The following is an 18406-nucleotide window of genomic DNA, read 5'->3' as shown; positions in this document are numbered from 1 at the left end:
ATGATTCAGTCTTCCCTGGGACTGCCTTCCCCTCACCTCCAAATGCCATTTAACTTTTGGCAAGCCCTGGTGTGCTGGCAGATTGCTTCAGCTGAACATTGGCAAGTGACCTCAAGCTGCAGCTCGGGTGTGTCTGAGCTTCTGACACCCTCTGTCTTCTAATCATAGAATTTAAAGAGGGATTTTGTTTTGGAACTGCTGACTTCAGCTCTCACATCTATGCTGATGGCTTTATTTATGGCAGATACAGCAGATAAATTGTCATCTCCTGACTGCCCGATGTCAGGGATGTCTCTGTAGACAGGAGAGCAGGTGTTGATTCTTTGGGGCATTTGACTTTTAGATTTCCTCAGCATCACCTTGCTTTAAAGAGCACTGCTTCAGGGATTGATTGCTCCTGTTGCCCTGCAGCGACCAGTGGAGAGTTGCTGGGCTTCGGGGATGATCAATATGCAAAAACTTGTGTGTTCATGTCTGTGTGCTGTGAAACCTCCCATTTTACCATTCAAGCAGAGTTCAGTGCAAGTGGAAGGGTCAGACGGTTTCAACAGGAAGACAAAATTGATATTATGTTCTTTTCTGATTGAGCTCTTTCAATCTTCAGAGTGCTTTTTCATTGTCTAATGCTTCTTTGAAATAAAAAAAAAAAAACTGAGCTGAATGAACAGTTAATGGGATCCTTTCCCATTTTCATCGGAAAGCTGTAATGTCTTATTAGCCCGAAATACCCTTGTAATTTTCCACTTTCAGATTCTGCTTTCTACCTCTCCAAAATCAGCAGACTTGTTTGACTTCTTGCCGTAGGAGGAACTAGTCCTTCCCCTCTGCAGGGGATTGCTGTGGGGCTAGTTGGAAGTGGTCTCACACAGAAGCTTCTGGAGGTGGAAATCAAAACCGAGTGGTTTTGTGGTCTTCTTCATTAGAAACTTGATGTTCTGCCCTGCCACAGCACTGGGCAGCAAACACTGGATTAGAAATCTTGGTGTGCTGTGCTGTTCCACTGCTTGGGTGTCAGAAAGGAATCGGTTTTCTTAAATCAGTGTTGACTAAATTGTTTGCCCTGCTCTTTGGTATGGGAGGGAAGTTTTCCATTTGCTTTGAGCTGACATAATAAGGATTTAATTTGGGAGTGGGTGGGTATTTTTATTATCTTTATTTTTGTATTCTCCTCCAGAGCATAAGAACAGTCGAACTCGTTCAGATCAAATGGCTATCTACTGCATAGTGCCTTGCTGCTGAGAAAGGTCAAAAATAAGTGCCTAGGAAAAACACTATGAGCAGATGAAAGTACTTCCCCTTGTGTATTCTCCATGTGTCCAGTGCTCAGCAGCTAGCTCATGGGTTACTTGAGCCAGATACAGGATCTTTGTGTTTAATAGCTGTTAATAGATTTTGCTTTCTTCTGTATTTTTTTTAAATGACCTTCTCAATGTTATTAATTACCTCCTGGACCTCTCAGTCATCTCTTTAGATTGAACCCAGTTTTCAGATCCAGGATAGATTTGTCACAGAGAGCCAGAAATTGTTTCCTGAAGCCACCTGCATGACATCAGGCAAGTTCTGTCTTGGAAACAATTGATATTTGTTGCCTGCTGATTCTGAGGACATTTGAAATGCCAAGATCACGTGTCATGTAAAGCAATCCATAAATCTGTGGTGTGGGAATTTGCAGTGTTGGCTTCTGACAGAGATCTTATCCAGGGGAAGGACATCCAGAATGATAGCCAGTCTTCTCAAAACTAAGCCTGACTGCTGCTGTAATTCAGCTTTCTTTTGGGTGTCACTGCTACCTTTCATTGCTAGCTGGTGTAATTGTCTCTTTATACCTACCCCAGCTGTATCCATTGCTTTCCTGTCCACTTCAGGTATACAGGGGTCTTGCCAGCGCTTTGCAGAGTAAGCAGTTTTGAAGGCAGGAACGTTGCTCATAGAAATAATGTTTCTCATTATCTGAAGGGTAGTGAACAACCTTCAGATCACCTACCTGCTCTTGTTTTCAGAAGGTATACATTGAGATGTCCCAGAAGAAAAGAATGAAACAAGAACTAGTAACAGCTCTGGAAGAAACAGAAACAGTCCTGGTGATTTTTAAGATCCTATTGAGAAGGAAAGCAGAGCTTCTTAACGTCGTATTTCAAGATCCAAAGAAAATACATGTTAACAAAACATGTGAACTTGTGTAATTAAAACTAAAGCCTAATTAAAATAGATTATTTTTACACTGTATCTTTTAACTTAAGTTCTTAGAGATCCCATAGGAGAAGTGCAGATATTCAGCAGTTCTGCAAATCAGTAAGTAATTCAGTAGACACTTACAGCCAGGACTGTTTAGGAAAAAATGCTTAATTAAGCCTTATAATGTAGATGGACTTGTTTTTGAAAAATTGTTTTTCTTTTGCTGAAAACAAGCTGCTTTGTGGTGCTCGTTCCTGAATGTTTACAACAGATTTTGAGTTTGAGATGCTTATCAATAAGTATTAATAACACTGGATATGGAAAATGTTTTTTTCTCTCTGCATCTGTGAAATTTCTTTTGAAAGTAGTAGAATGCTTTTGCTTACACAAGTTACTGGTAAAGAGCTACAACTGTAAGTAGATGTGGCTTAAGCATAAGATAATCTACTGATCAGCTATAGACATTCTTTTAAAATTGATAAAAGAAGTCATGAAATGTCATTTTTAAACATATTTCGCTTCAGGTAATGCTCATGACACAAGTTGTGTAGCTAGTTGACAGCATGAGATCAGAAATTAAATTGTCCTCCCTTATCTGTTCAGATGTAGAGCCCACCTATCTCTGGTCTGGAAATGGTAAAAATGTGCAAATGTATAAACTCCATCCATTTTTGAAAGATAAACTTCTCAAATAGGAGTTTACAATATGGAAATCATGCCTGCCAATATCCTTCATGTTCAGCATAGGCTGTATGAGGAGGATTAAGTCATTGTGCATCCTTTCAGGGTTCAAAGATACTTCACAGAAGGTAGAATTCCTCACTGCTATTCCGAGTTTATACAAAATCCCCCTCTTTGAGCTGCCCTGCGTCTAAAATCCTGTAAATGCTCCCCCTGACCAGCACAAATCGGATCAAGTATTCAATCCAAATTAACTTAATATCTATCTTTCTTTAATATAGACACCTTTTTTGCTTCAAAGTCTCCAAGGACTCCATAGGCACCACACTGAAGTGGGGAACAATCACTCGGGTCAGTATAATTATACTGCACCCAGGAGAAATTGTGAGAAAGGATTTTTTCATTGGAGAGACCATGTGTAAACCTCTCACAGAAAGGACAGGGGAATCTCTGAAGCTGCTCTGTGTGCACCTTAAAGATGTCCTATAAAATTCAGAAGAAAGAGTAAGTCGGTCCCTTACAGCCAAAGTGATGCTGTACTTGCAGTCACGGGAATAGGTGGGAAGCCTAAGGAGAATGGTTTCTCGGTAGACTGAAGTTCTGGTCCCTCTCCTGCAGTAGAGCTGTACTCAGCCAGTAAGCCTGTGCATTTCAATAGTTGGCCTGAAATGCCTTTCAGTAGAGCTCAACACTTTGGAGGCTGCTCCTAACACAGATGCAAACGCACCTGAAGGCAGAAGGAGCCAACTGGGTAAGTATGTCAAGAGCCTAACTGTGAGGGCCTCCATGTATAAAAAGCACTTCTTTAGCAGTGTCTGTAGGCTGCCCCTTTCCATGTGTGATGGGCCAGAGCTGTCTCCTCTGGGTTACCTTTCTGCAGCCCATGGTATGGACAAAGAGCAGATGCACTTGGGACATAGGTTTGGAGGTGCCTCCACCCCTCATTCCAAAACAAGTGGGAGTTAGGAGCGGTTATGCCTTCACTGGAAACAGAACGTGAACAAAAATCAAGAATAGCTCTAAGGTGCCATTTCTTCCTTCTCTGTTGGCATGTCCATTGGCTTTTACATTTTTATCTTGAGAATGATTGGGAAAGGCATGGCTACCTTGGGAAAACAGTGGCAGGTGAGCGTCTGGAGAGTTCACTGGTATTTGCCATGACTTTCTGTGATGCATAAAATCAAACGTCTGGGTCCTTAAGGCCGTACTCACAAGTATTTGTGATTTAACAGCTCTTGGTAAAGATCAAACACACACAGACACACACACCCACCCAAGTTTCATTTTACTCCAAATAGGTCAAATTATTTGAGAAAAGACAGAAGTGAGGATGGGGTGGGGAGGTAGACTCCTAAACTGTGTGCGCTGAAGATCTAAAGACTCAGGCCCTATAAGGGATGCCCCCACCCCAGGGTGGGCTGGACATCCCCCTTGCTTCACCAGCCAGCTAGCTAGAGGCTTCTGCACAGTGCTCCTGTTTGTGTGTTTCACAGGCGGGGAATGACCACAAGTGAGGGTAAGGACCCTTAGCTGGAGTCTTGGGGGAACAAAGGGAGCTTTGTACAGGGACACAGAGCGTCCTCTCGGGTGACTTGCCCCTCTCCTGATCACTGGGGAGGTGGCTCTCGCTGGGGATGGGTGCCTGAAATCCATTCCTGGTGCCACTGGAGGAGTGGAGCGCTGAGCTGCAGAAGGTAGCAATTTCTTTTACATTTCACAGATAGAAACTAGTGGTTGTTCAGTCCATATTGCAGGTAAATGAATACCATAAATACTGTCTTAGGAGTCAGGCCTCTGTCTTCAAATATTTTTGAGCTTATTCAAGCAACTTCAGACTATGCTACTGACAGCAATGGGCTGAATCGGTGGTCTTCTTCCTCACTGCTTCAGAGGGGTGTTGGTTTTGATGCTTTCAAGTTTAAATTTAGTAGAGCATCAGCCTCATCAATCACAGTATGAAGACTGTCAGAGACTTCAGGCTTTATCTTTGCTTTTTGCTCTTCTCCAAGACACAGAAAGAGGAGGGGAAAACAGCTGTCAAATGCTTCTAGGAGGTAGTACTGAGACTCAGAAATTAAAACCGGACTAGGGCAAGAAAATGTTTACTGTAGGTGCCAGGGCTGGAAGTCTGAATCTGAAAGGGGAACTCAGACAGCAAACTTGCTGACTTGTTCTGCTTGCTAGTTCTGCTGTTCTGATTCTGTTTGCTTTTTATGGATCAAATTTTTATCATGTATTTATTTGACTACTATTTTACACTAGTACAAAAGGAAAATGTATTATCAAATCTAGTGAACTTGTGTTTGCACTTGTATAAATAACTTTAGCAAGCTATTTATTATTTATTTATACTGTACAGCATCAGAGGATAAAAAACAGTCACAGTGTAGATGTGCTTACATAAGATTGTATTCCTAAGGGAGCACTAAAAAAAAACAACCCAGCCTAAATGGCACCTGCCACGTCCAGTATTGGATATTTGAAGTTCATACACACAAGGACAGTAGTAAATGAAGGCAGCCTTAACAGAAAGCATCAGTTCAGCATACATTTCAAAACTTGCAGTACTGACAGCTTCTACAGCATTGATGAGTCAGCTGCATAAGGGGGAAAGATTTGTGATCTTACTGTCAGCAAAAGCACATGAAGACCTGCTAGAGAAGGTAATGAAAATATTCATGAAGTTGTTGACCCTCATGGCTTTTTTTTTGTTACACCTAATTTATAAATAGATATGGAAAACAAATGAATCATTATTTTCCAGCGGCTCTGTTCCTTGGCTGGGTTTTTCCTGAACTGCATGGTTAATTAGTTATTTATGACAAAGTTGTTTCAGGGCGGGGGTAGACTGGTTTTGTGTTTCACTGCGTGGATTACATTGTTGTCTTTAAACTCAAGGATTTGGGAAGGGCAGATTTTGAGTTCTTTCCTAGAGGCTGATACAGCACGGGAGGCAAGAGGCAGCTTTCTCAATTGCTGTAACAACTCATTTGCACTTTCCTGATCTTCCTTTGCTACTTGTCTTTGCAAAAGATACCGGACGTAGTTAAGTATGGTCTCTGATTCTTGCCAAAATCAATGGATCTCTTCTGTTAGTGATTCCCGTGTGGTTTGAAAACTGTAACTGGGCACTGGCATAGCTTAAAACACAATAAAGTGTTACTGCTTTCTTCATTTTGATTTTGGAACGTTGCATTTCTGTCATTGGGGTCTGTTGCCCTGTCAAACGATAACGCCATTTACTGTGAGACGCGCGTCAGAACCACAGCTGCATAAAGGTAACTTCCACACTATGAAAGCAGATTTAAAGCCCAACTTCCTTATGTGTAATAGGACTCCATGGCCACTAGCACTGACTTCTGAAGCACGACAGGCAATACAAATGCCTTGCACAGCTGCTAGGAGGTATCCGTATTGGATGACAACATATTGAGGGCAGAAAACAACTGCCATAAAATGTTTATATATCATCAGTTCCCATTATTTTTCTAGCTCCAATGCAACATACATCTTAGTTCTATCTCTGCTCGGTTTGCTTTTGGAACACTTGCGTAGGATAGAGGCCAATATTATACTAGAATTAGGGGATTTTTTTCCTATCTAAGCAAAACAAGTATGATTTTACATTTCAGTTGTGATGCATGTGAAGTGATTTATATATATATATATATATCATAACCACCCAATTGACTGCACTTTATTACAAGAATCTTGATGGAACTTTTCCTGAACAGCAATAGTTACAGCTTTTTTCTAAGTGGTCATCTAATGATTTAAGTAGTTAGTCGGTCCTGGATATGACCATCTCTCTGGGAATGTGTTATGGGAGCATTTTCCTAGCCAGTTTTAGTGTACAGTCATCCAGATGAGCTGAAAAAACCTGTGGTAGGAGTTAATGTGCACATAATCTGTTCTGGTGGGTCAGCAATGGCAAAGGAGGGCAAGTTCTAGTGACTTCAGTAAGTCTAGTAAAGGAATACTTATTACCTCCTTGGACTCATACGGTATCTATTCCTGTTGTTTTTACACCCATTTCCAGGATGCCAGAAGAATTTCTAAGCAAATTTATTAGCATTATTATGGCATTTGGATATCCAACTTTTGTCAGTCAATGGCATTTACAAATTCAGTGGCTCTCCTGTTCTGAAATCACATCGAATAAAGGAGACGCACTGTCAGAATAAATGATTATAGCTGTGACTTATTTGAAAAATAAAATATAGATGAGATGGAAGCCATCTGAACAAAACCAGTCTTTTCCAAAGAAGAAGTAGTAGGCTTTCAGATAATGAAAGTAGTGATAATAGATAGATCAAACAGAAGATAATGGATAGAATCAACAGGAGATGTCACAACTGTCTTGGAAATACTGCTGGAGGTTGGTTGAACTTCATGCATGAATTATTTGCTGGGATTATTTTCATCAACCTGTAGCAGTGTCCTTGCTGGGATAACAAGAGGCAGCAGGCTGTTGAAACAGAGGAGCAGGCACAGCACAGATGGCCCAAAGGCTGCTAGGGTATAGCTGAGCTGTAAAAAAAACAGAAGCAGCCCACCAAAAACCCCAGAGACACCAGCAACTTTATCAGCTTTTTGACTACTGGATGTGTCTGGAGGGCTGGTGGCAGAAAGCACTTCAGAAAGCCATGGTGCCAAGCTAAATGCAGATACCATTTCTTTAAACATGCTTTTCTTTTACCCACACACAACTCTAACCAACTAAATTGAATTGCAGACTGGGAAAGCAAAAAGGCAGAAAGAAGCTGGTGAAATTTCTGGTTCTTAACGTTTGTGGGGAAATCTGGTGTCCTGGGAGTATGTTGGTGGGCGTATTTATGTCTTGTTTCAGCAGCCAGAGCATGGCTGTACTCTCAGAAGTCACAGTTAATGCTCTGGGAGACAAATGCAAGGTATCACTTCCATGCCAGCTGTACTTTGTTGTTTGTCACTCTTTTCAGCACAAAGCCATTGCCCTTTTTTATTTTCTATCACTTTTGTAAGCTAAAAGAGAATGGGATTGTATGGAGGGAGAGTCACATGAGAAGATTATAAGGTAATTTTTCCATTTTTGTTATAAGACAGCATCTTAATCTCAGCAAGAAACCTCCATCTGCAGTTTTCCAGGAATCTTTTTCTTTAAAAAGATGTTTTCAGGATTGATTGGGATCAGGTGTGCAGTGCCATATGATTCAGGCGTTACTATGGTGACCACTCTTTTAGATAGGATGTCAGAGACTATAACTGTGCTTAAAAAATCCCATGCACAGTGTGATAACCTGCACGGAAATAAGCTGTGACCTCACTCAGACCTAGGTCCATCTGTGTGAGTTTGCTGACTTGTGACTGCAAGACACTGAAAATTGCATACTGGTGTTTGGGGGAGATTTCTTTCTCCTCTGCTTTTCTGTGTGATAAACAGGCAGGATTTTCTCTATGGTATAAAAGGAGTGACTAAATCCTTTTGACCACCATCCCTCCCCAGCCCCCTTTGAGTCTGTGGCTCTTTCTGTGTCTCAGACTAGCAGATTTGCCCAGTTGGTGCTCTGCTGTTGTCCATGTGGCTCTGCTTGTGTCCACCTTGTGCTAGGGCATGTGAAAAAAGGTGGTTTACTGCCATGCTGGCATCTGTGTGGCTGTACTGTGGACAGTGCCAAGCCCAAAATGCTTTCTCTGCCCTTGGCAAATTTCTGACCAATGATTAAAATCAAATTGCCCTTCAAAATGCCGCTTGCTCCTCACCCTTTGTTTTTCTTGGGTCCTAACACTGCAACCACACATTTGCCTTTTTTTTACAGTGCAGCTGGCAGTAATGTTATACCCGTTCATCAACTTGTGTGGGGTTAGGGGCACAGGTTAATCGGCCCCTTTGTCCATACACTGCTTTTGTCTGTACAAAGGTAGTTTGACCTTTTGGCTACCACAGCCTGTAGATTCCTGTGTTTCTGCTTCAGGCCAAGTAAGTTGCAGTTGACTTGAAAAGTAATAAGCCCACAAAGCTTCTTAGCTTGCATTGTGCACCAGTAAGATGGAAAGAAAAGAGAAAAGTTGGTAAGAAGTGAGGAAGCTATAACATGAGTTCAAGGTCAAGAGACAAGTGCTGAAGGACCAGTAGAGTTAGAGGGTAATGTGCCTTCCTGTTCCTCTGTCCCAGCTACTGCTTCTCAGCAGCAGCAAGGAGCTCCAGGCTCACCCCCTATGGTTGCATTAGGGAAGATGGTAGGAGCAGCAGAGGGGATCCTGGTTTTGATGACTTGCTCTCTTTTTGCTTTGTTGTTCTCCTCAGAGGGCCTAGACTCAAGGCCATGGCACCACAGCATACCTACAGGAATGTGCCTCAGTGTATCAGGCTGTTACAGGAGATCGGATGCCAGGGAGAGGTCTACTGTCAGAAAAGAAAATTTCCCTGATGAAAGAAAGCTTTCTGGTGAAGTCTTGCACATTCCTTCTATTTTAATAGCACTTGATCCTTTAAGTTGGTAAATAATTTCAGCTCTCCCCAATATCTGTAGAAGTCAACAATACTCAGTACTCTTTGGAGTTAAGACTAGAAAGTAGAATATTTCGACCTGTTGTGTCCTGGTGGTCTCTCTTAAGTCTGCAACTGCTATTTTGAAAGATTAAATTAGGAGATGAGATAAAACAAGCAGTTATGGCCCCAGTTGTATAGAGTGCTTAAATATGTGGTTTTAAGCATGCGACTACAAAAATTACACTTGATTTGAGTGCTCCTATGTACTGGCGCTATGCAGTACAATAGTGTATAGTGCTACAACTTGGAGTTAAAGTGGCATTTGCTTGTCTATTGCACTTCAGTTTATTGATTTGACATTGTCCCCTATTGTATTTGAGTTGTCTTTTGCTAGGTAATAAGTGCACTCTAGTACAAGAAATAAATGGAACATAGTCAAATAGCTAAAGGTAAGTGTAGTTAGCAGTCCTTTAAGTCAACTTTGTCATGTCCCCACTGCATTAAGTGTGTGACCTTCAGCTGTGCTGGGAGTCTTTTTAGAAGCCAGAGTTACTCCAGGGGTCAAATTCTTAAACTGAGTTTTCTCATTGACTTTTAATGATATTCATTAATGAATGTGAGATCAGTGAACTGTAAGGAACATTTCCAAAGATGGAAACAACTAAAACGGACCCTGATACAGGCATCAAGCAGTTTGAAAAATTAAATAACAAAAGCAGATAAAGAACAAAAGAAGTCAGACTTTGTATGGCATTGAGCACAAACACTGATGTGGAGACTGAAATCTAAGGGTATGGTAAACAAGAGCATCTGTCCTTTCAAAGACCATGTTTGTTAATAAATAACAAGCATGTTAATTGGCTGCCTTGCATCTGACTGTATAAATAATACTGGAAAATGCCAGCCAAAGGTACTACAGACAGGAGGGTGAAACACTGAATTGCTTGGCATAGAAGTGAGAGCTTCCACAGCTGGTTCCTTATTTGAGAAAACTGTGACGTGGGAAGTGACTTAACTTCCTGCTTATTGCCTGATTCTTTGTGTTTTTACTTCTCTTTCCCTGATTTCTTGCTTCTTTGTGGGGAAGGATTTTCCCTTCTGATTTTGCTGTGTTCCTCTAAGCAACAGAAACACACAACAGAAAACCATCTGGAAACCAGACTCAGTGCCAGCCCTATTCAGAATAAAAAAGCTGACTTTTGATGCCTGATTTGGATTACCACATGGTCTGCTCTACATGTCTCACAGCTGAACTGGAAATCTGTCACCATGCCCAGTTTACAAAAGATGGAGGCTCTTAGAATACCAAGTCCTGCTGGAGCAGTTGATAGTTCCCAAGCTTTTGCACCCCTGTCAGAGTGAGCTGCTCAGCCTGAAAACTCTTGGTAACTGTGGCCTGTGTATCCCGCTTTCTGCATTGCCTGCAACAAGCTAAACATTACTCACTAAGGCAGGCGTAATGACATACTGGGCTGCTCTCATCAGACCAGTAGGGAAGTCTGTTCAGTTTTGCTCCTGTCCTACCAAAAGGATGTTGATAAAGTGGAACAGGAGACCATCAAGATGGTCAGGGAAAGAACTTTTGCCCTGTGAGGAGAGGCTGAGGGACTGGGGGTTTGTTTAGCTTGGAAAAGACTTTGGGGGGACCTAAGACCAGCCTTCCTATACCTGTAAGGTGTTACTGAGAAGATGGAGCCAGGCTCTTTACAGAGTCGCACAGCAGGAGGACAAGAGACTGTGGTCATGAATTAGAACAGGGTGGATTCGGGCTTGAGGTAAGGAAAAGCCTTTTCTTCATGAGGACAGTCAAGCCCTGGCACAGGTTGCCCTGAGAGGTTGTGAGTCTCCATCCTTTGAGATACTCAAAAGCTGACTGAACAAATCCCCGAGTAGTGTGGTGAGAATGATTGACACTGCTTTAAGCAGGAGGTTGGAGTAGATGATGTCCTGAGGTCACTTCCAACCTGAAATACTCTTATGATTTTGTATCACTGTGTTTTCAGCCTTGCTTTATCCTCTACTTGTCGCTTTGTCGCAGACACCTCCAGGTATAGCCTGTCCCACTCCTAGAGGTCTACAGGTAATGCAGGATATCTCTGCTGTTTTCCACCAAGTGAGCCCTGTGTGCTGATTTTGAGATGTTGACAAACTCCTATTTTGACAAAACTCTACATTGTCTTCATGAGAGAGTTGCTTAGCCAGGACTTGTAGGCAACTGTCCCAGCAGGAAAATTTTTGCTTTCCTTTCATGCTGTCATCTATTTTATTTAGAATGATGTTCTGTTGTCTTTAGCATTGCTGCTCATCTGGAAGCTAGTATTTAACTTCTCAAAGTGATGGCTGGCAAGAAGCCATAGCAATAATTAGTAGGAAGGCAGAACTACATTCCAACAAACACTTAGCTGAGGTAGTTGAGTATAATAAAAATGAAGTTATTTCTGCTTCAGCAAATGAAGAAATAATACTGTCTAATGTTCTAGCCCCAAATAAGTTCAAAGAACTTGTACTCAGGGTCCAAAACAAAGCGGAGCAATTTCTGGGAGCGGGAGCAGGAAATGAACCAAAGACAGTGGATTTAATTTAGGCAAAAAGACAGATGGGGGAAAAAAAATTAAGCTGCATACAGCAAAACAGTAGCCATTGGCAAGAGACGGAGTGACTTCCTGCATCAGGGAAGTATAAAATGTGTCTGATGACCAGTCATCACCTTGACTGACTGATTCTGTACCAGAGTTAACTTGTTTTCACTGTAAAAGGGGTGATTGCGCCTTTTCTTGTAGACATTTTAGAATATTCCTAAATTTATTTGCATTTGATATTCTGAAGCAAACATCAGCAGATCGTGGCCTCTGAGAAGCCACCAGAGTCTGCTTCCCCCCAGACCTTTCTTCATGTCTCATGCACCCCTGTTATGAACATACTGTTCATAAAGTATTCAGGAAAGTCAAGCAGGATTCCTTGCTTTGATTTAATTAGGTTTTTTAGTTGTCTCAGAAGCAGTGACTGTAATTCATTTTCACCTATGCAGAACTCTTTTTTTTTTTTTAGAAGACTAAACAGAATAAAGTTGAACTACTTTGTACTCTTCCTAATTATGCTGTTTGTTCCCTTCCCCTCCTCAGCTGACAGAAAAACACAGCTTGTGGGGTTTTTTTCTTGAGCAGCAGAGTCATGCAGAATGGGCAGATGCAAAGACATCTTCTGAAATGTGCCCATGAATAGTGTGAAATAATGACTTAATAATAAATGTGAAATAAAGTTACAGGAATTATGGAATTTATTTTCTTTCCTAAAATTAAAGGGACTTAAAGGTCAGATTTCTAATATGGATTGGTGACATATAAAGTTTCTAAAATTGTAATAAAGTATGTAACAAGGACACTTCCTTTTGGGCCACTGTGGAATGTTTGGTATTGCATCTTTTCCCCAAAATTGTTACTTTTGGAGCTGAAATTTGTTAGATTGGCTGACAATAAGCAGAGCAAAGGGTCTCTCCCAGAAAACACAGGGGCTTAGGTTGACAGAGAGGTAGGATCATCAGTTTGTCTATCAAAAGTAATTTCATTTCATCCAGTTATGCTACCTGACAACTGGTCATCACTGTTTGCAGTTGCTAAGAGTTCACCAACTTCAAATTTAGGGATTAACTTGGGATGTGCCTGAGAACTTCTCCCCAAAAAAGCAATGCAAACAAGCCTTTGCAGAACTTGAGTAAATAGGCTTTCTATTTGGTGAGGGGACCAAAACCAAGGGCCTTTTCCTGATGTATGATGAAGTACATGTTGTCATCAGTTCAGACGTCACTGTGTGATGATCCAGCTCTTGAACTCAGTGCGGCTTGTCAGCATTCAGGGATTGGTAGTAGGAGACACACAGGTGATGTAGAAGTGATAAACACAGAAACTGATGCTCAGTTTCCAAAATAATTGCATAATTATCTTCTATTTATTTTGGACATGCTGGTGTCCATTTTTCTCGAGTACTGTATGTCTAACAGCTTACGTGGACCTTCTTTACATTTTTCAGGGCTGTAACTCCAGTATTCCTGACAAACTAATGTATACCATGCCTTTAAACTTCACCAAAGGCTGGCATGAGGCATATTTTTTTTCCTGAGTGTGATTGTGTTAAAACTGCCTAAAAACTCTCCAGAGTAAATAATGACTTTTTGAGTTCGGTACATGCAAATAATACATGTAATTGAAAACTAACTCTTCAACTTTCTTTTAATCCCATTCCTTTCTTTGTAGGTCTGGTAACTCCTCAATGGCAGGGACGAATTCTAGTAACCATTCACCTAGGGGAGTAAAGAAAGTAAAAGTATTAGTTGTGGTGAGTCAGCATAGCATGTAGTAACAGAGGCAGTTAAAACTGCCCTATTATCAGATTAGCAGGTCTGTGTTGTGATTGACTTCATTTACCTTCAGTTACAAAAAATATGTAAATGTCCTAAGATGTTATGCGACTGTTGTCTCCAAGAGAACAGCGTTTTGTTGGGGTCCTCCTTAGTGCTGTCTTTATCGGGATTTTGCTAATGTAATATTGGCAATGCAAGGAAAATATTATTTCGGAGAAATACTCAGCAGTTCCTTGCAGCATGGTCAATGTTTTTAGTATCAAGTCTTACTTAAACATACAGTGTTTTCCTTTACTTTTGTTTCAGTTTTACGCATGTTTGGTATAACCCCTTTCTAACAGCTCAGTGCTGCGGACACTTTTTATCCGGTCAGTTGGGAGCTAATTAGAGAAGACCAGTAAGGATTTATGGTTTGTTAGGGACAAAATGAGCACAGTTTCTACAGTACTCAGCTGGAAAGGTGGAAGTTGTGCATATTGGGCTGACTCCAAGGCCTCTTTCTTCCTGTATAAGAACAGTCACTGCATAAATTACAGAAGCAGTGTTTAGGTTTCAAGCATTTTTTCTCTGTTTCAGGTGTTGGCTTGACTAGTGCCAGTCCTGACCCCAACTTCTGTGACATATTTTTTCTCCACTCTCCAAGAAAGCATTGTATTAGAGGTTAAAGTGTAAAGACTAGGGCAAAACATACGTTGATGTCAAAAGAGCAGAATTTCAGCTACAAAACCTCTGCACAGTGGAAAGTGCTATTGCTCAACTTAATCTCTTCCCTAGAGATCAAAGCATTCACTTAAGAGACAGCAGCTCAAGGCAGTTTTTCTTCAAATCACTAGGTATTCTCCTCTGGGCATGTTTTCGAAAGGAGGAATGAACCCTGCCTAGTGATTTGAAGGAGTTGTTGCAGAGGGTAGGCTGAAGTGAGCTGTGAGTAGTTGTGGGTGCTTGCTGGCGTCCCAGAGCAAGGCATGTGATGGGTAGGATCCCTAGGGATGCCCTTCTCCCAGGTATTACCTGTTGGTTAGTTCCAGGTGGCTCTCCTTTCATTAAATTTGTAGGGTGAAGCAATTTTCTGAAGCATCCAACTTGGCAGAGGAAACTTTGGAATCTAGTTCTTTGGTTTGGCTTTTTTCTACTTCACAGGTCTGGTACCTCAAGCAAAGGTGTCATGGAGCCTGTCATACATGCACATGCTCTTGGCCAGAGAGTGAAGAAAAATCCACTCCCTGATGCTATGAAGAATTGCAGTTTGTGGAACAAGAAAAGAGGCAAATGAGGTCCAGGGACAGTAGTGGTCCCTCATCATCACCACAAAAGCTTGACTTCACATATGGCTGCTTGCAGTAGGCTTAACTCCACCTTTATTCACTTTATAGAAAAGTGGGGTTTTATCAGCTGTAGTATGACCCTGAACAGTTCCATATCCAGTGAAATTTCGAGATGTTTCTTTTCATTCCTAGTTGTCTCACCTTAATGGCTATGGCAAGAGCATTCAGCAAGAAAATAATTCGGATGATACGTGTCCTCAGACATCAGTGTAGGAGATATGGAGGTATCCATGCCTAATAATACAAAATAAAGGCAACTTAAATAACCTGAAATGCCTTTATATGCATCTTATAAACCCAAGAGCATTCTGGCCTTCAACCCAGTAATATATCTCATGGTCTAATTTTCATTTCTTTAAAAACTTCGTACAAGATAATTTGGTTGGTCTATAAAAGGTCTTAATTGAGCTTCTCGAATTCACTAAACTCATGTTGAGAAGTTAAAAAAATAATAAATAGAACTTCTTACTATAGGAAAAGTCAGCAAGTAAAGGTCTCAGCAATATTATTTGGAAAATAAATTTCTTGAACTGAGAAATGCAAAAGCGGTTCCTTAATAAATGATGACATGCCAGAATAGACTTTCCACAACCCAAACATTATGTTGTTTGGGGGATCCTGAATGCTGCCAGTGCTGCAAAACCAACAAAGTTTATCTGAGTTTACAGCAAATAGTCTGTCCTTACATATGTAATGGGCAAACTGTCATTAAAGCATCCTGCTGCATATTAGGAAGCTCTTAGATCATTAGTTTATCTGGCACAAAGCCACTTGCCAAAATTCTAAGTGTGAATGTGTGGTTGCTGAGTCACAGTTTTGGAAGCTGCAGTAGCAGTTCAGAAGAATCTGTCCTTTAGCTGGTAGAAACCCTGGAGAGCTGCGAAGATGTATAATATATATGCTTTTGAACTTTAAAATAGAAAAGAGAGAACCCATCAACAGACCTTCTGTATGTGCATGTTGTTTTCTTCCTCTCCTCATCACTTAGGTAACTATAAACCAGCTAAAATCAACACATAAAATGTCAGGTTTGAAAGGGCATGTATGCAAAGAAAGCATTTTGGGCTAAGGATGTGGTTCAGAGCACTGACTGTACCAACAGTTTGTCCAGTAATACCAGCTGAACTAAAAAGCATGCAGTTTGGTCTTCAGGTGAGCGATAGATTTTGAACAAGAGAGCATTTTAACTTGAGATAAGAGTCACAATTTTGTGCTTCCCTGCTGATACCAGGCTTGATTTATTGAAAGGAGGTGGAATAGAGGAAAGAAAATAGGCTGGAAAGGGGGCTAATGGGGCTTTAGCCATTGCATTACCCCAGCTGGAGTGTGTGTGTGTGCATCAGCGTGGTGACAACCACATACTTCCTTTCCACTGCCGCAGCACAGGTAGGTGTGACCCTGGTAACATACTCTGTCTGCCTTTATTCACGCTAGTCTCTTCAGATCCTGGTTCTTAATTAGAAACCCATTCTTGCTTTGCCTTGCCAACTATACTTGTAAAATAAATGAAGCATATCTCATAACCAGTGGGCAAGGACAGTTATGTTATTGAAGTTTCTTCTGGATAGTGTTAATTAAGCAAACCCAATAAAATAGACATAATCAACAAGCACAAGAAGATGACTAATTTTACAGAGTGCTAAAAGCTTCAGGGGAAATTGCAGTTCCCTCTGTTGTATCAGCTACTGTTGCAGAAATGTTGAGGTGGAGGTTGAGAAGTGGTACAATTTATTTTGCAGTATTTTGAAATCCAGTAATCTCTCCATGACAAACCCCTATCTGCTTCAAAATGCTGATCTTTCTTTGTATTATTATTCTAATGTCTTTTTGGAGTAGCGTTTTTATAACTAGCACCTGTGGAACAGGCAGGGATTCTCTGAGCCCTTCACAAAGCTTGTACTGGGTTTCATGAAGTATTATCACTTAATATGAAAGTGTAGAGGGAAGAAGAGAGAGAATATGGGGAAGAAAAGATTGTACTCAGCAAGTGCTGAACTGTTGAATAGATAAGTGTAGACTTTAGTGTGGTTTCACACTGTACCCAAACAAATAGTAAGTGATTTGAAGGCTAACAGTGTAACCATTTAAACAAATTGTTTCCTTTTTTCTCTTCTTTTTATGTCTAGGTTAAACATTTGAAATAGAAATGATACCATACCAAAAAAAAGAATATGTATCTAGGCAAATTAATTTCTGTTTCTGCTACCAGACTTTATGATCCCACTGTCATCCACTGAAATATCGCACTTTAACTTCAGTAACTAAGTAGTTGGCTAATGTGAACAGTTTGTGCTAAGACCCCTATTTTTACTGCCCCGGTGTACATCCAGAGGAATGTAACTCCTGTCAGATTGCTCTAGATTTACAGCAGTTGAGTTTTAATCAGCTTGGGTCCTCGGTACTCGAAGAAACCTTTCCAGTGGTACATAAAACCCCACCTTCCCCCCAGTCCCCCACCTGTGAGTGACTGACCCTTGACAAATGTCAGGTGGAAGCTATCTTGACTTTGTACAAAATGTTGAGTCATTTCCTCAACTGAGAAGTTAATTTTTCTTCAGTGTGCCTTTCCTTTTTTTCCTCCTGCTGACGTACGCTGCACACGAGAAGCTTTTTTTACTTGTATAGCTTCATTTCAGCCTTTCCGATTTTTAAAAGCAGGAAGGCTTTTCCAGTGGTGATTTGCTTCTCTGGTAGTTGTGTGACAGCAGGTTATTTTTGAGGAGACAGTAGAAGCCAGAGCTGCTGGCACCTTCCTGGATGTTCCTCTGTAAGATTGTCTACAGCTCAAGTGGTGACTTCCTTCTGTAGCTCGCGCTCAGCCCTGCTTCAAGAAAGACCATGCTGTGGGGCTGAAGGCATGCCTGAACCGTGAACTTCAAGGTACTTAGCATTTTGGGGGGCAGACTTGGGCAGATTGCCAAGAAAACATGCTAGATGACCCTCTTCCCTGCAGACTGGTTGGTTCCCCGTGCAAATCAGCTGATAGCTAATACAAAATTAAGCAGAATAGTTATTTCCAGGGAGCTTTCTTGTGTGCTGTGAAACTCCGTCTGTAGATGCTGAAATATTAACTCTGTTGTAGACATGCTGAAAATGCGGTGGGAAAGTATTATTTATCTTGTAATAGTGTGAAAGCAGCTTTTGTGCCATAGTTACGTGTTGTTGCTTTGGACAGCAGAATGCCCTTGAACAGACACAGCTTGCTTTCTTACTTGGTGTCCAGGCAGCCGTTGTCACCTTTGGGGTGAATGTAGCAGTACTGCTGGTGCAGAGAGATTCACCTTCCTTTATAGGAGGATGGAGAAGTCATTTTATGACATAGTTGTTAGGTACTTATTTTTGTACCAGTAATGCCCTGAATGCAAGGGCTGAGGTCCAAAAGTATACCTGTAAGGCGTG

At 41.2% G+C, this 18406-nt stretch overlaps 1 protein-coding gene across 10 annotated transcripts in view; it reads left to right on the top strand.

Moving 5' to 3' along the window:
- Positions 1–18406, top strand: part of PKIB (cAMP-dependent protein kinase inhibitor beta) — a 56083-nt gene that overhangs the window by 16600 nt on the left and 21077 nt on the right. The window contains exon 1 of one of the 10 annotated variants that reach the window (XM_055713755.1): positions 17600–17887. The exons of 8 other annotated variants lie outside the window; for them this stretch is intronic. The gene's annotated coding sequence lies outside the window, so the exon portion shown is untranslated. Of the gene's footprint in view, positions 1–17599; positions 17888–18406 lie in introns of those variants that run through there. One more of the 10 variants, XM_005443752.4, reaches the window with a different exon arrangement.

Source organism: Falco cherrug, chromosome 6 (genome assembly GCF_023634085.1).
Source record: "Falco cherrug isolate bFalChe1 chromosome 6, bFalChe1.pri, whole genome shotgun sequence".
Lineage (NCBI taxonomy): Eukaryota > Metazoa > Chordata > Aves > Falconiformes > Falconidae > Falco > Falco cherrug.
This window is presented reverse-complemented; position numbering and strand designations above follow the sequence as displayed.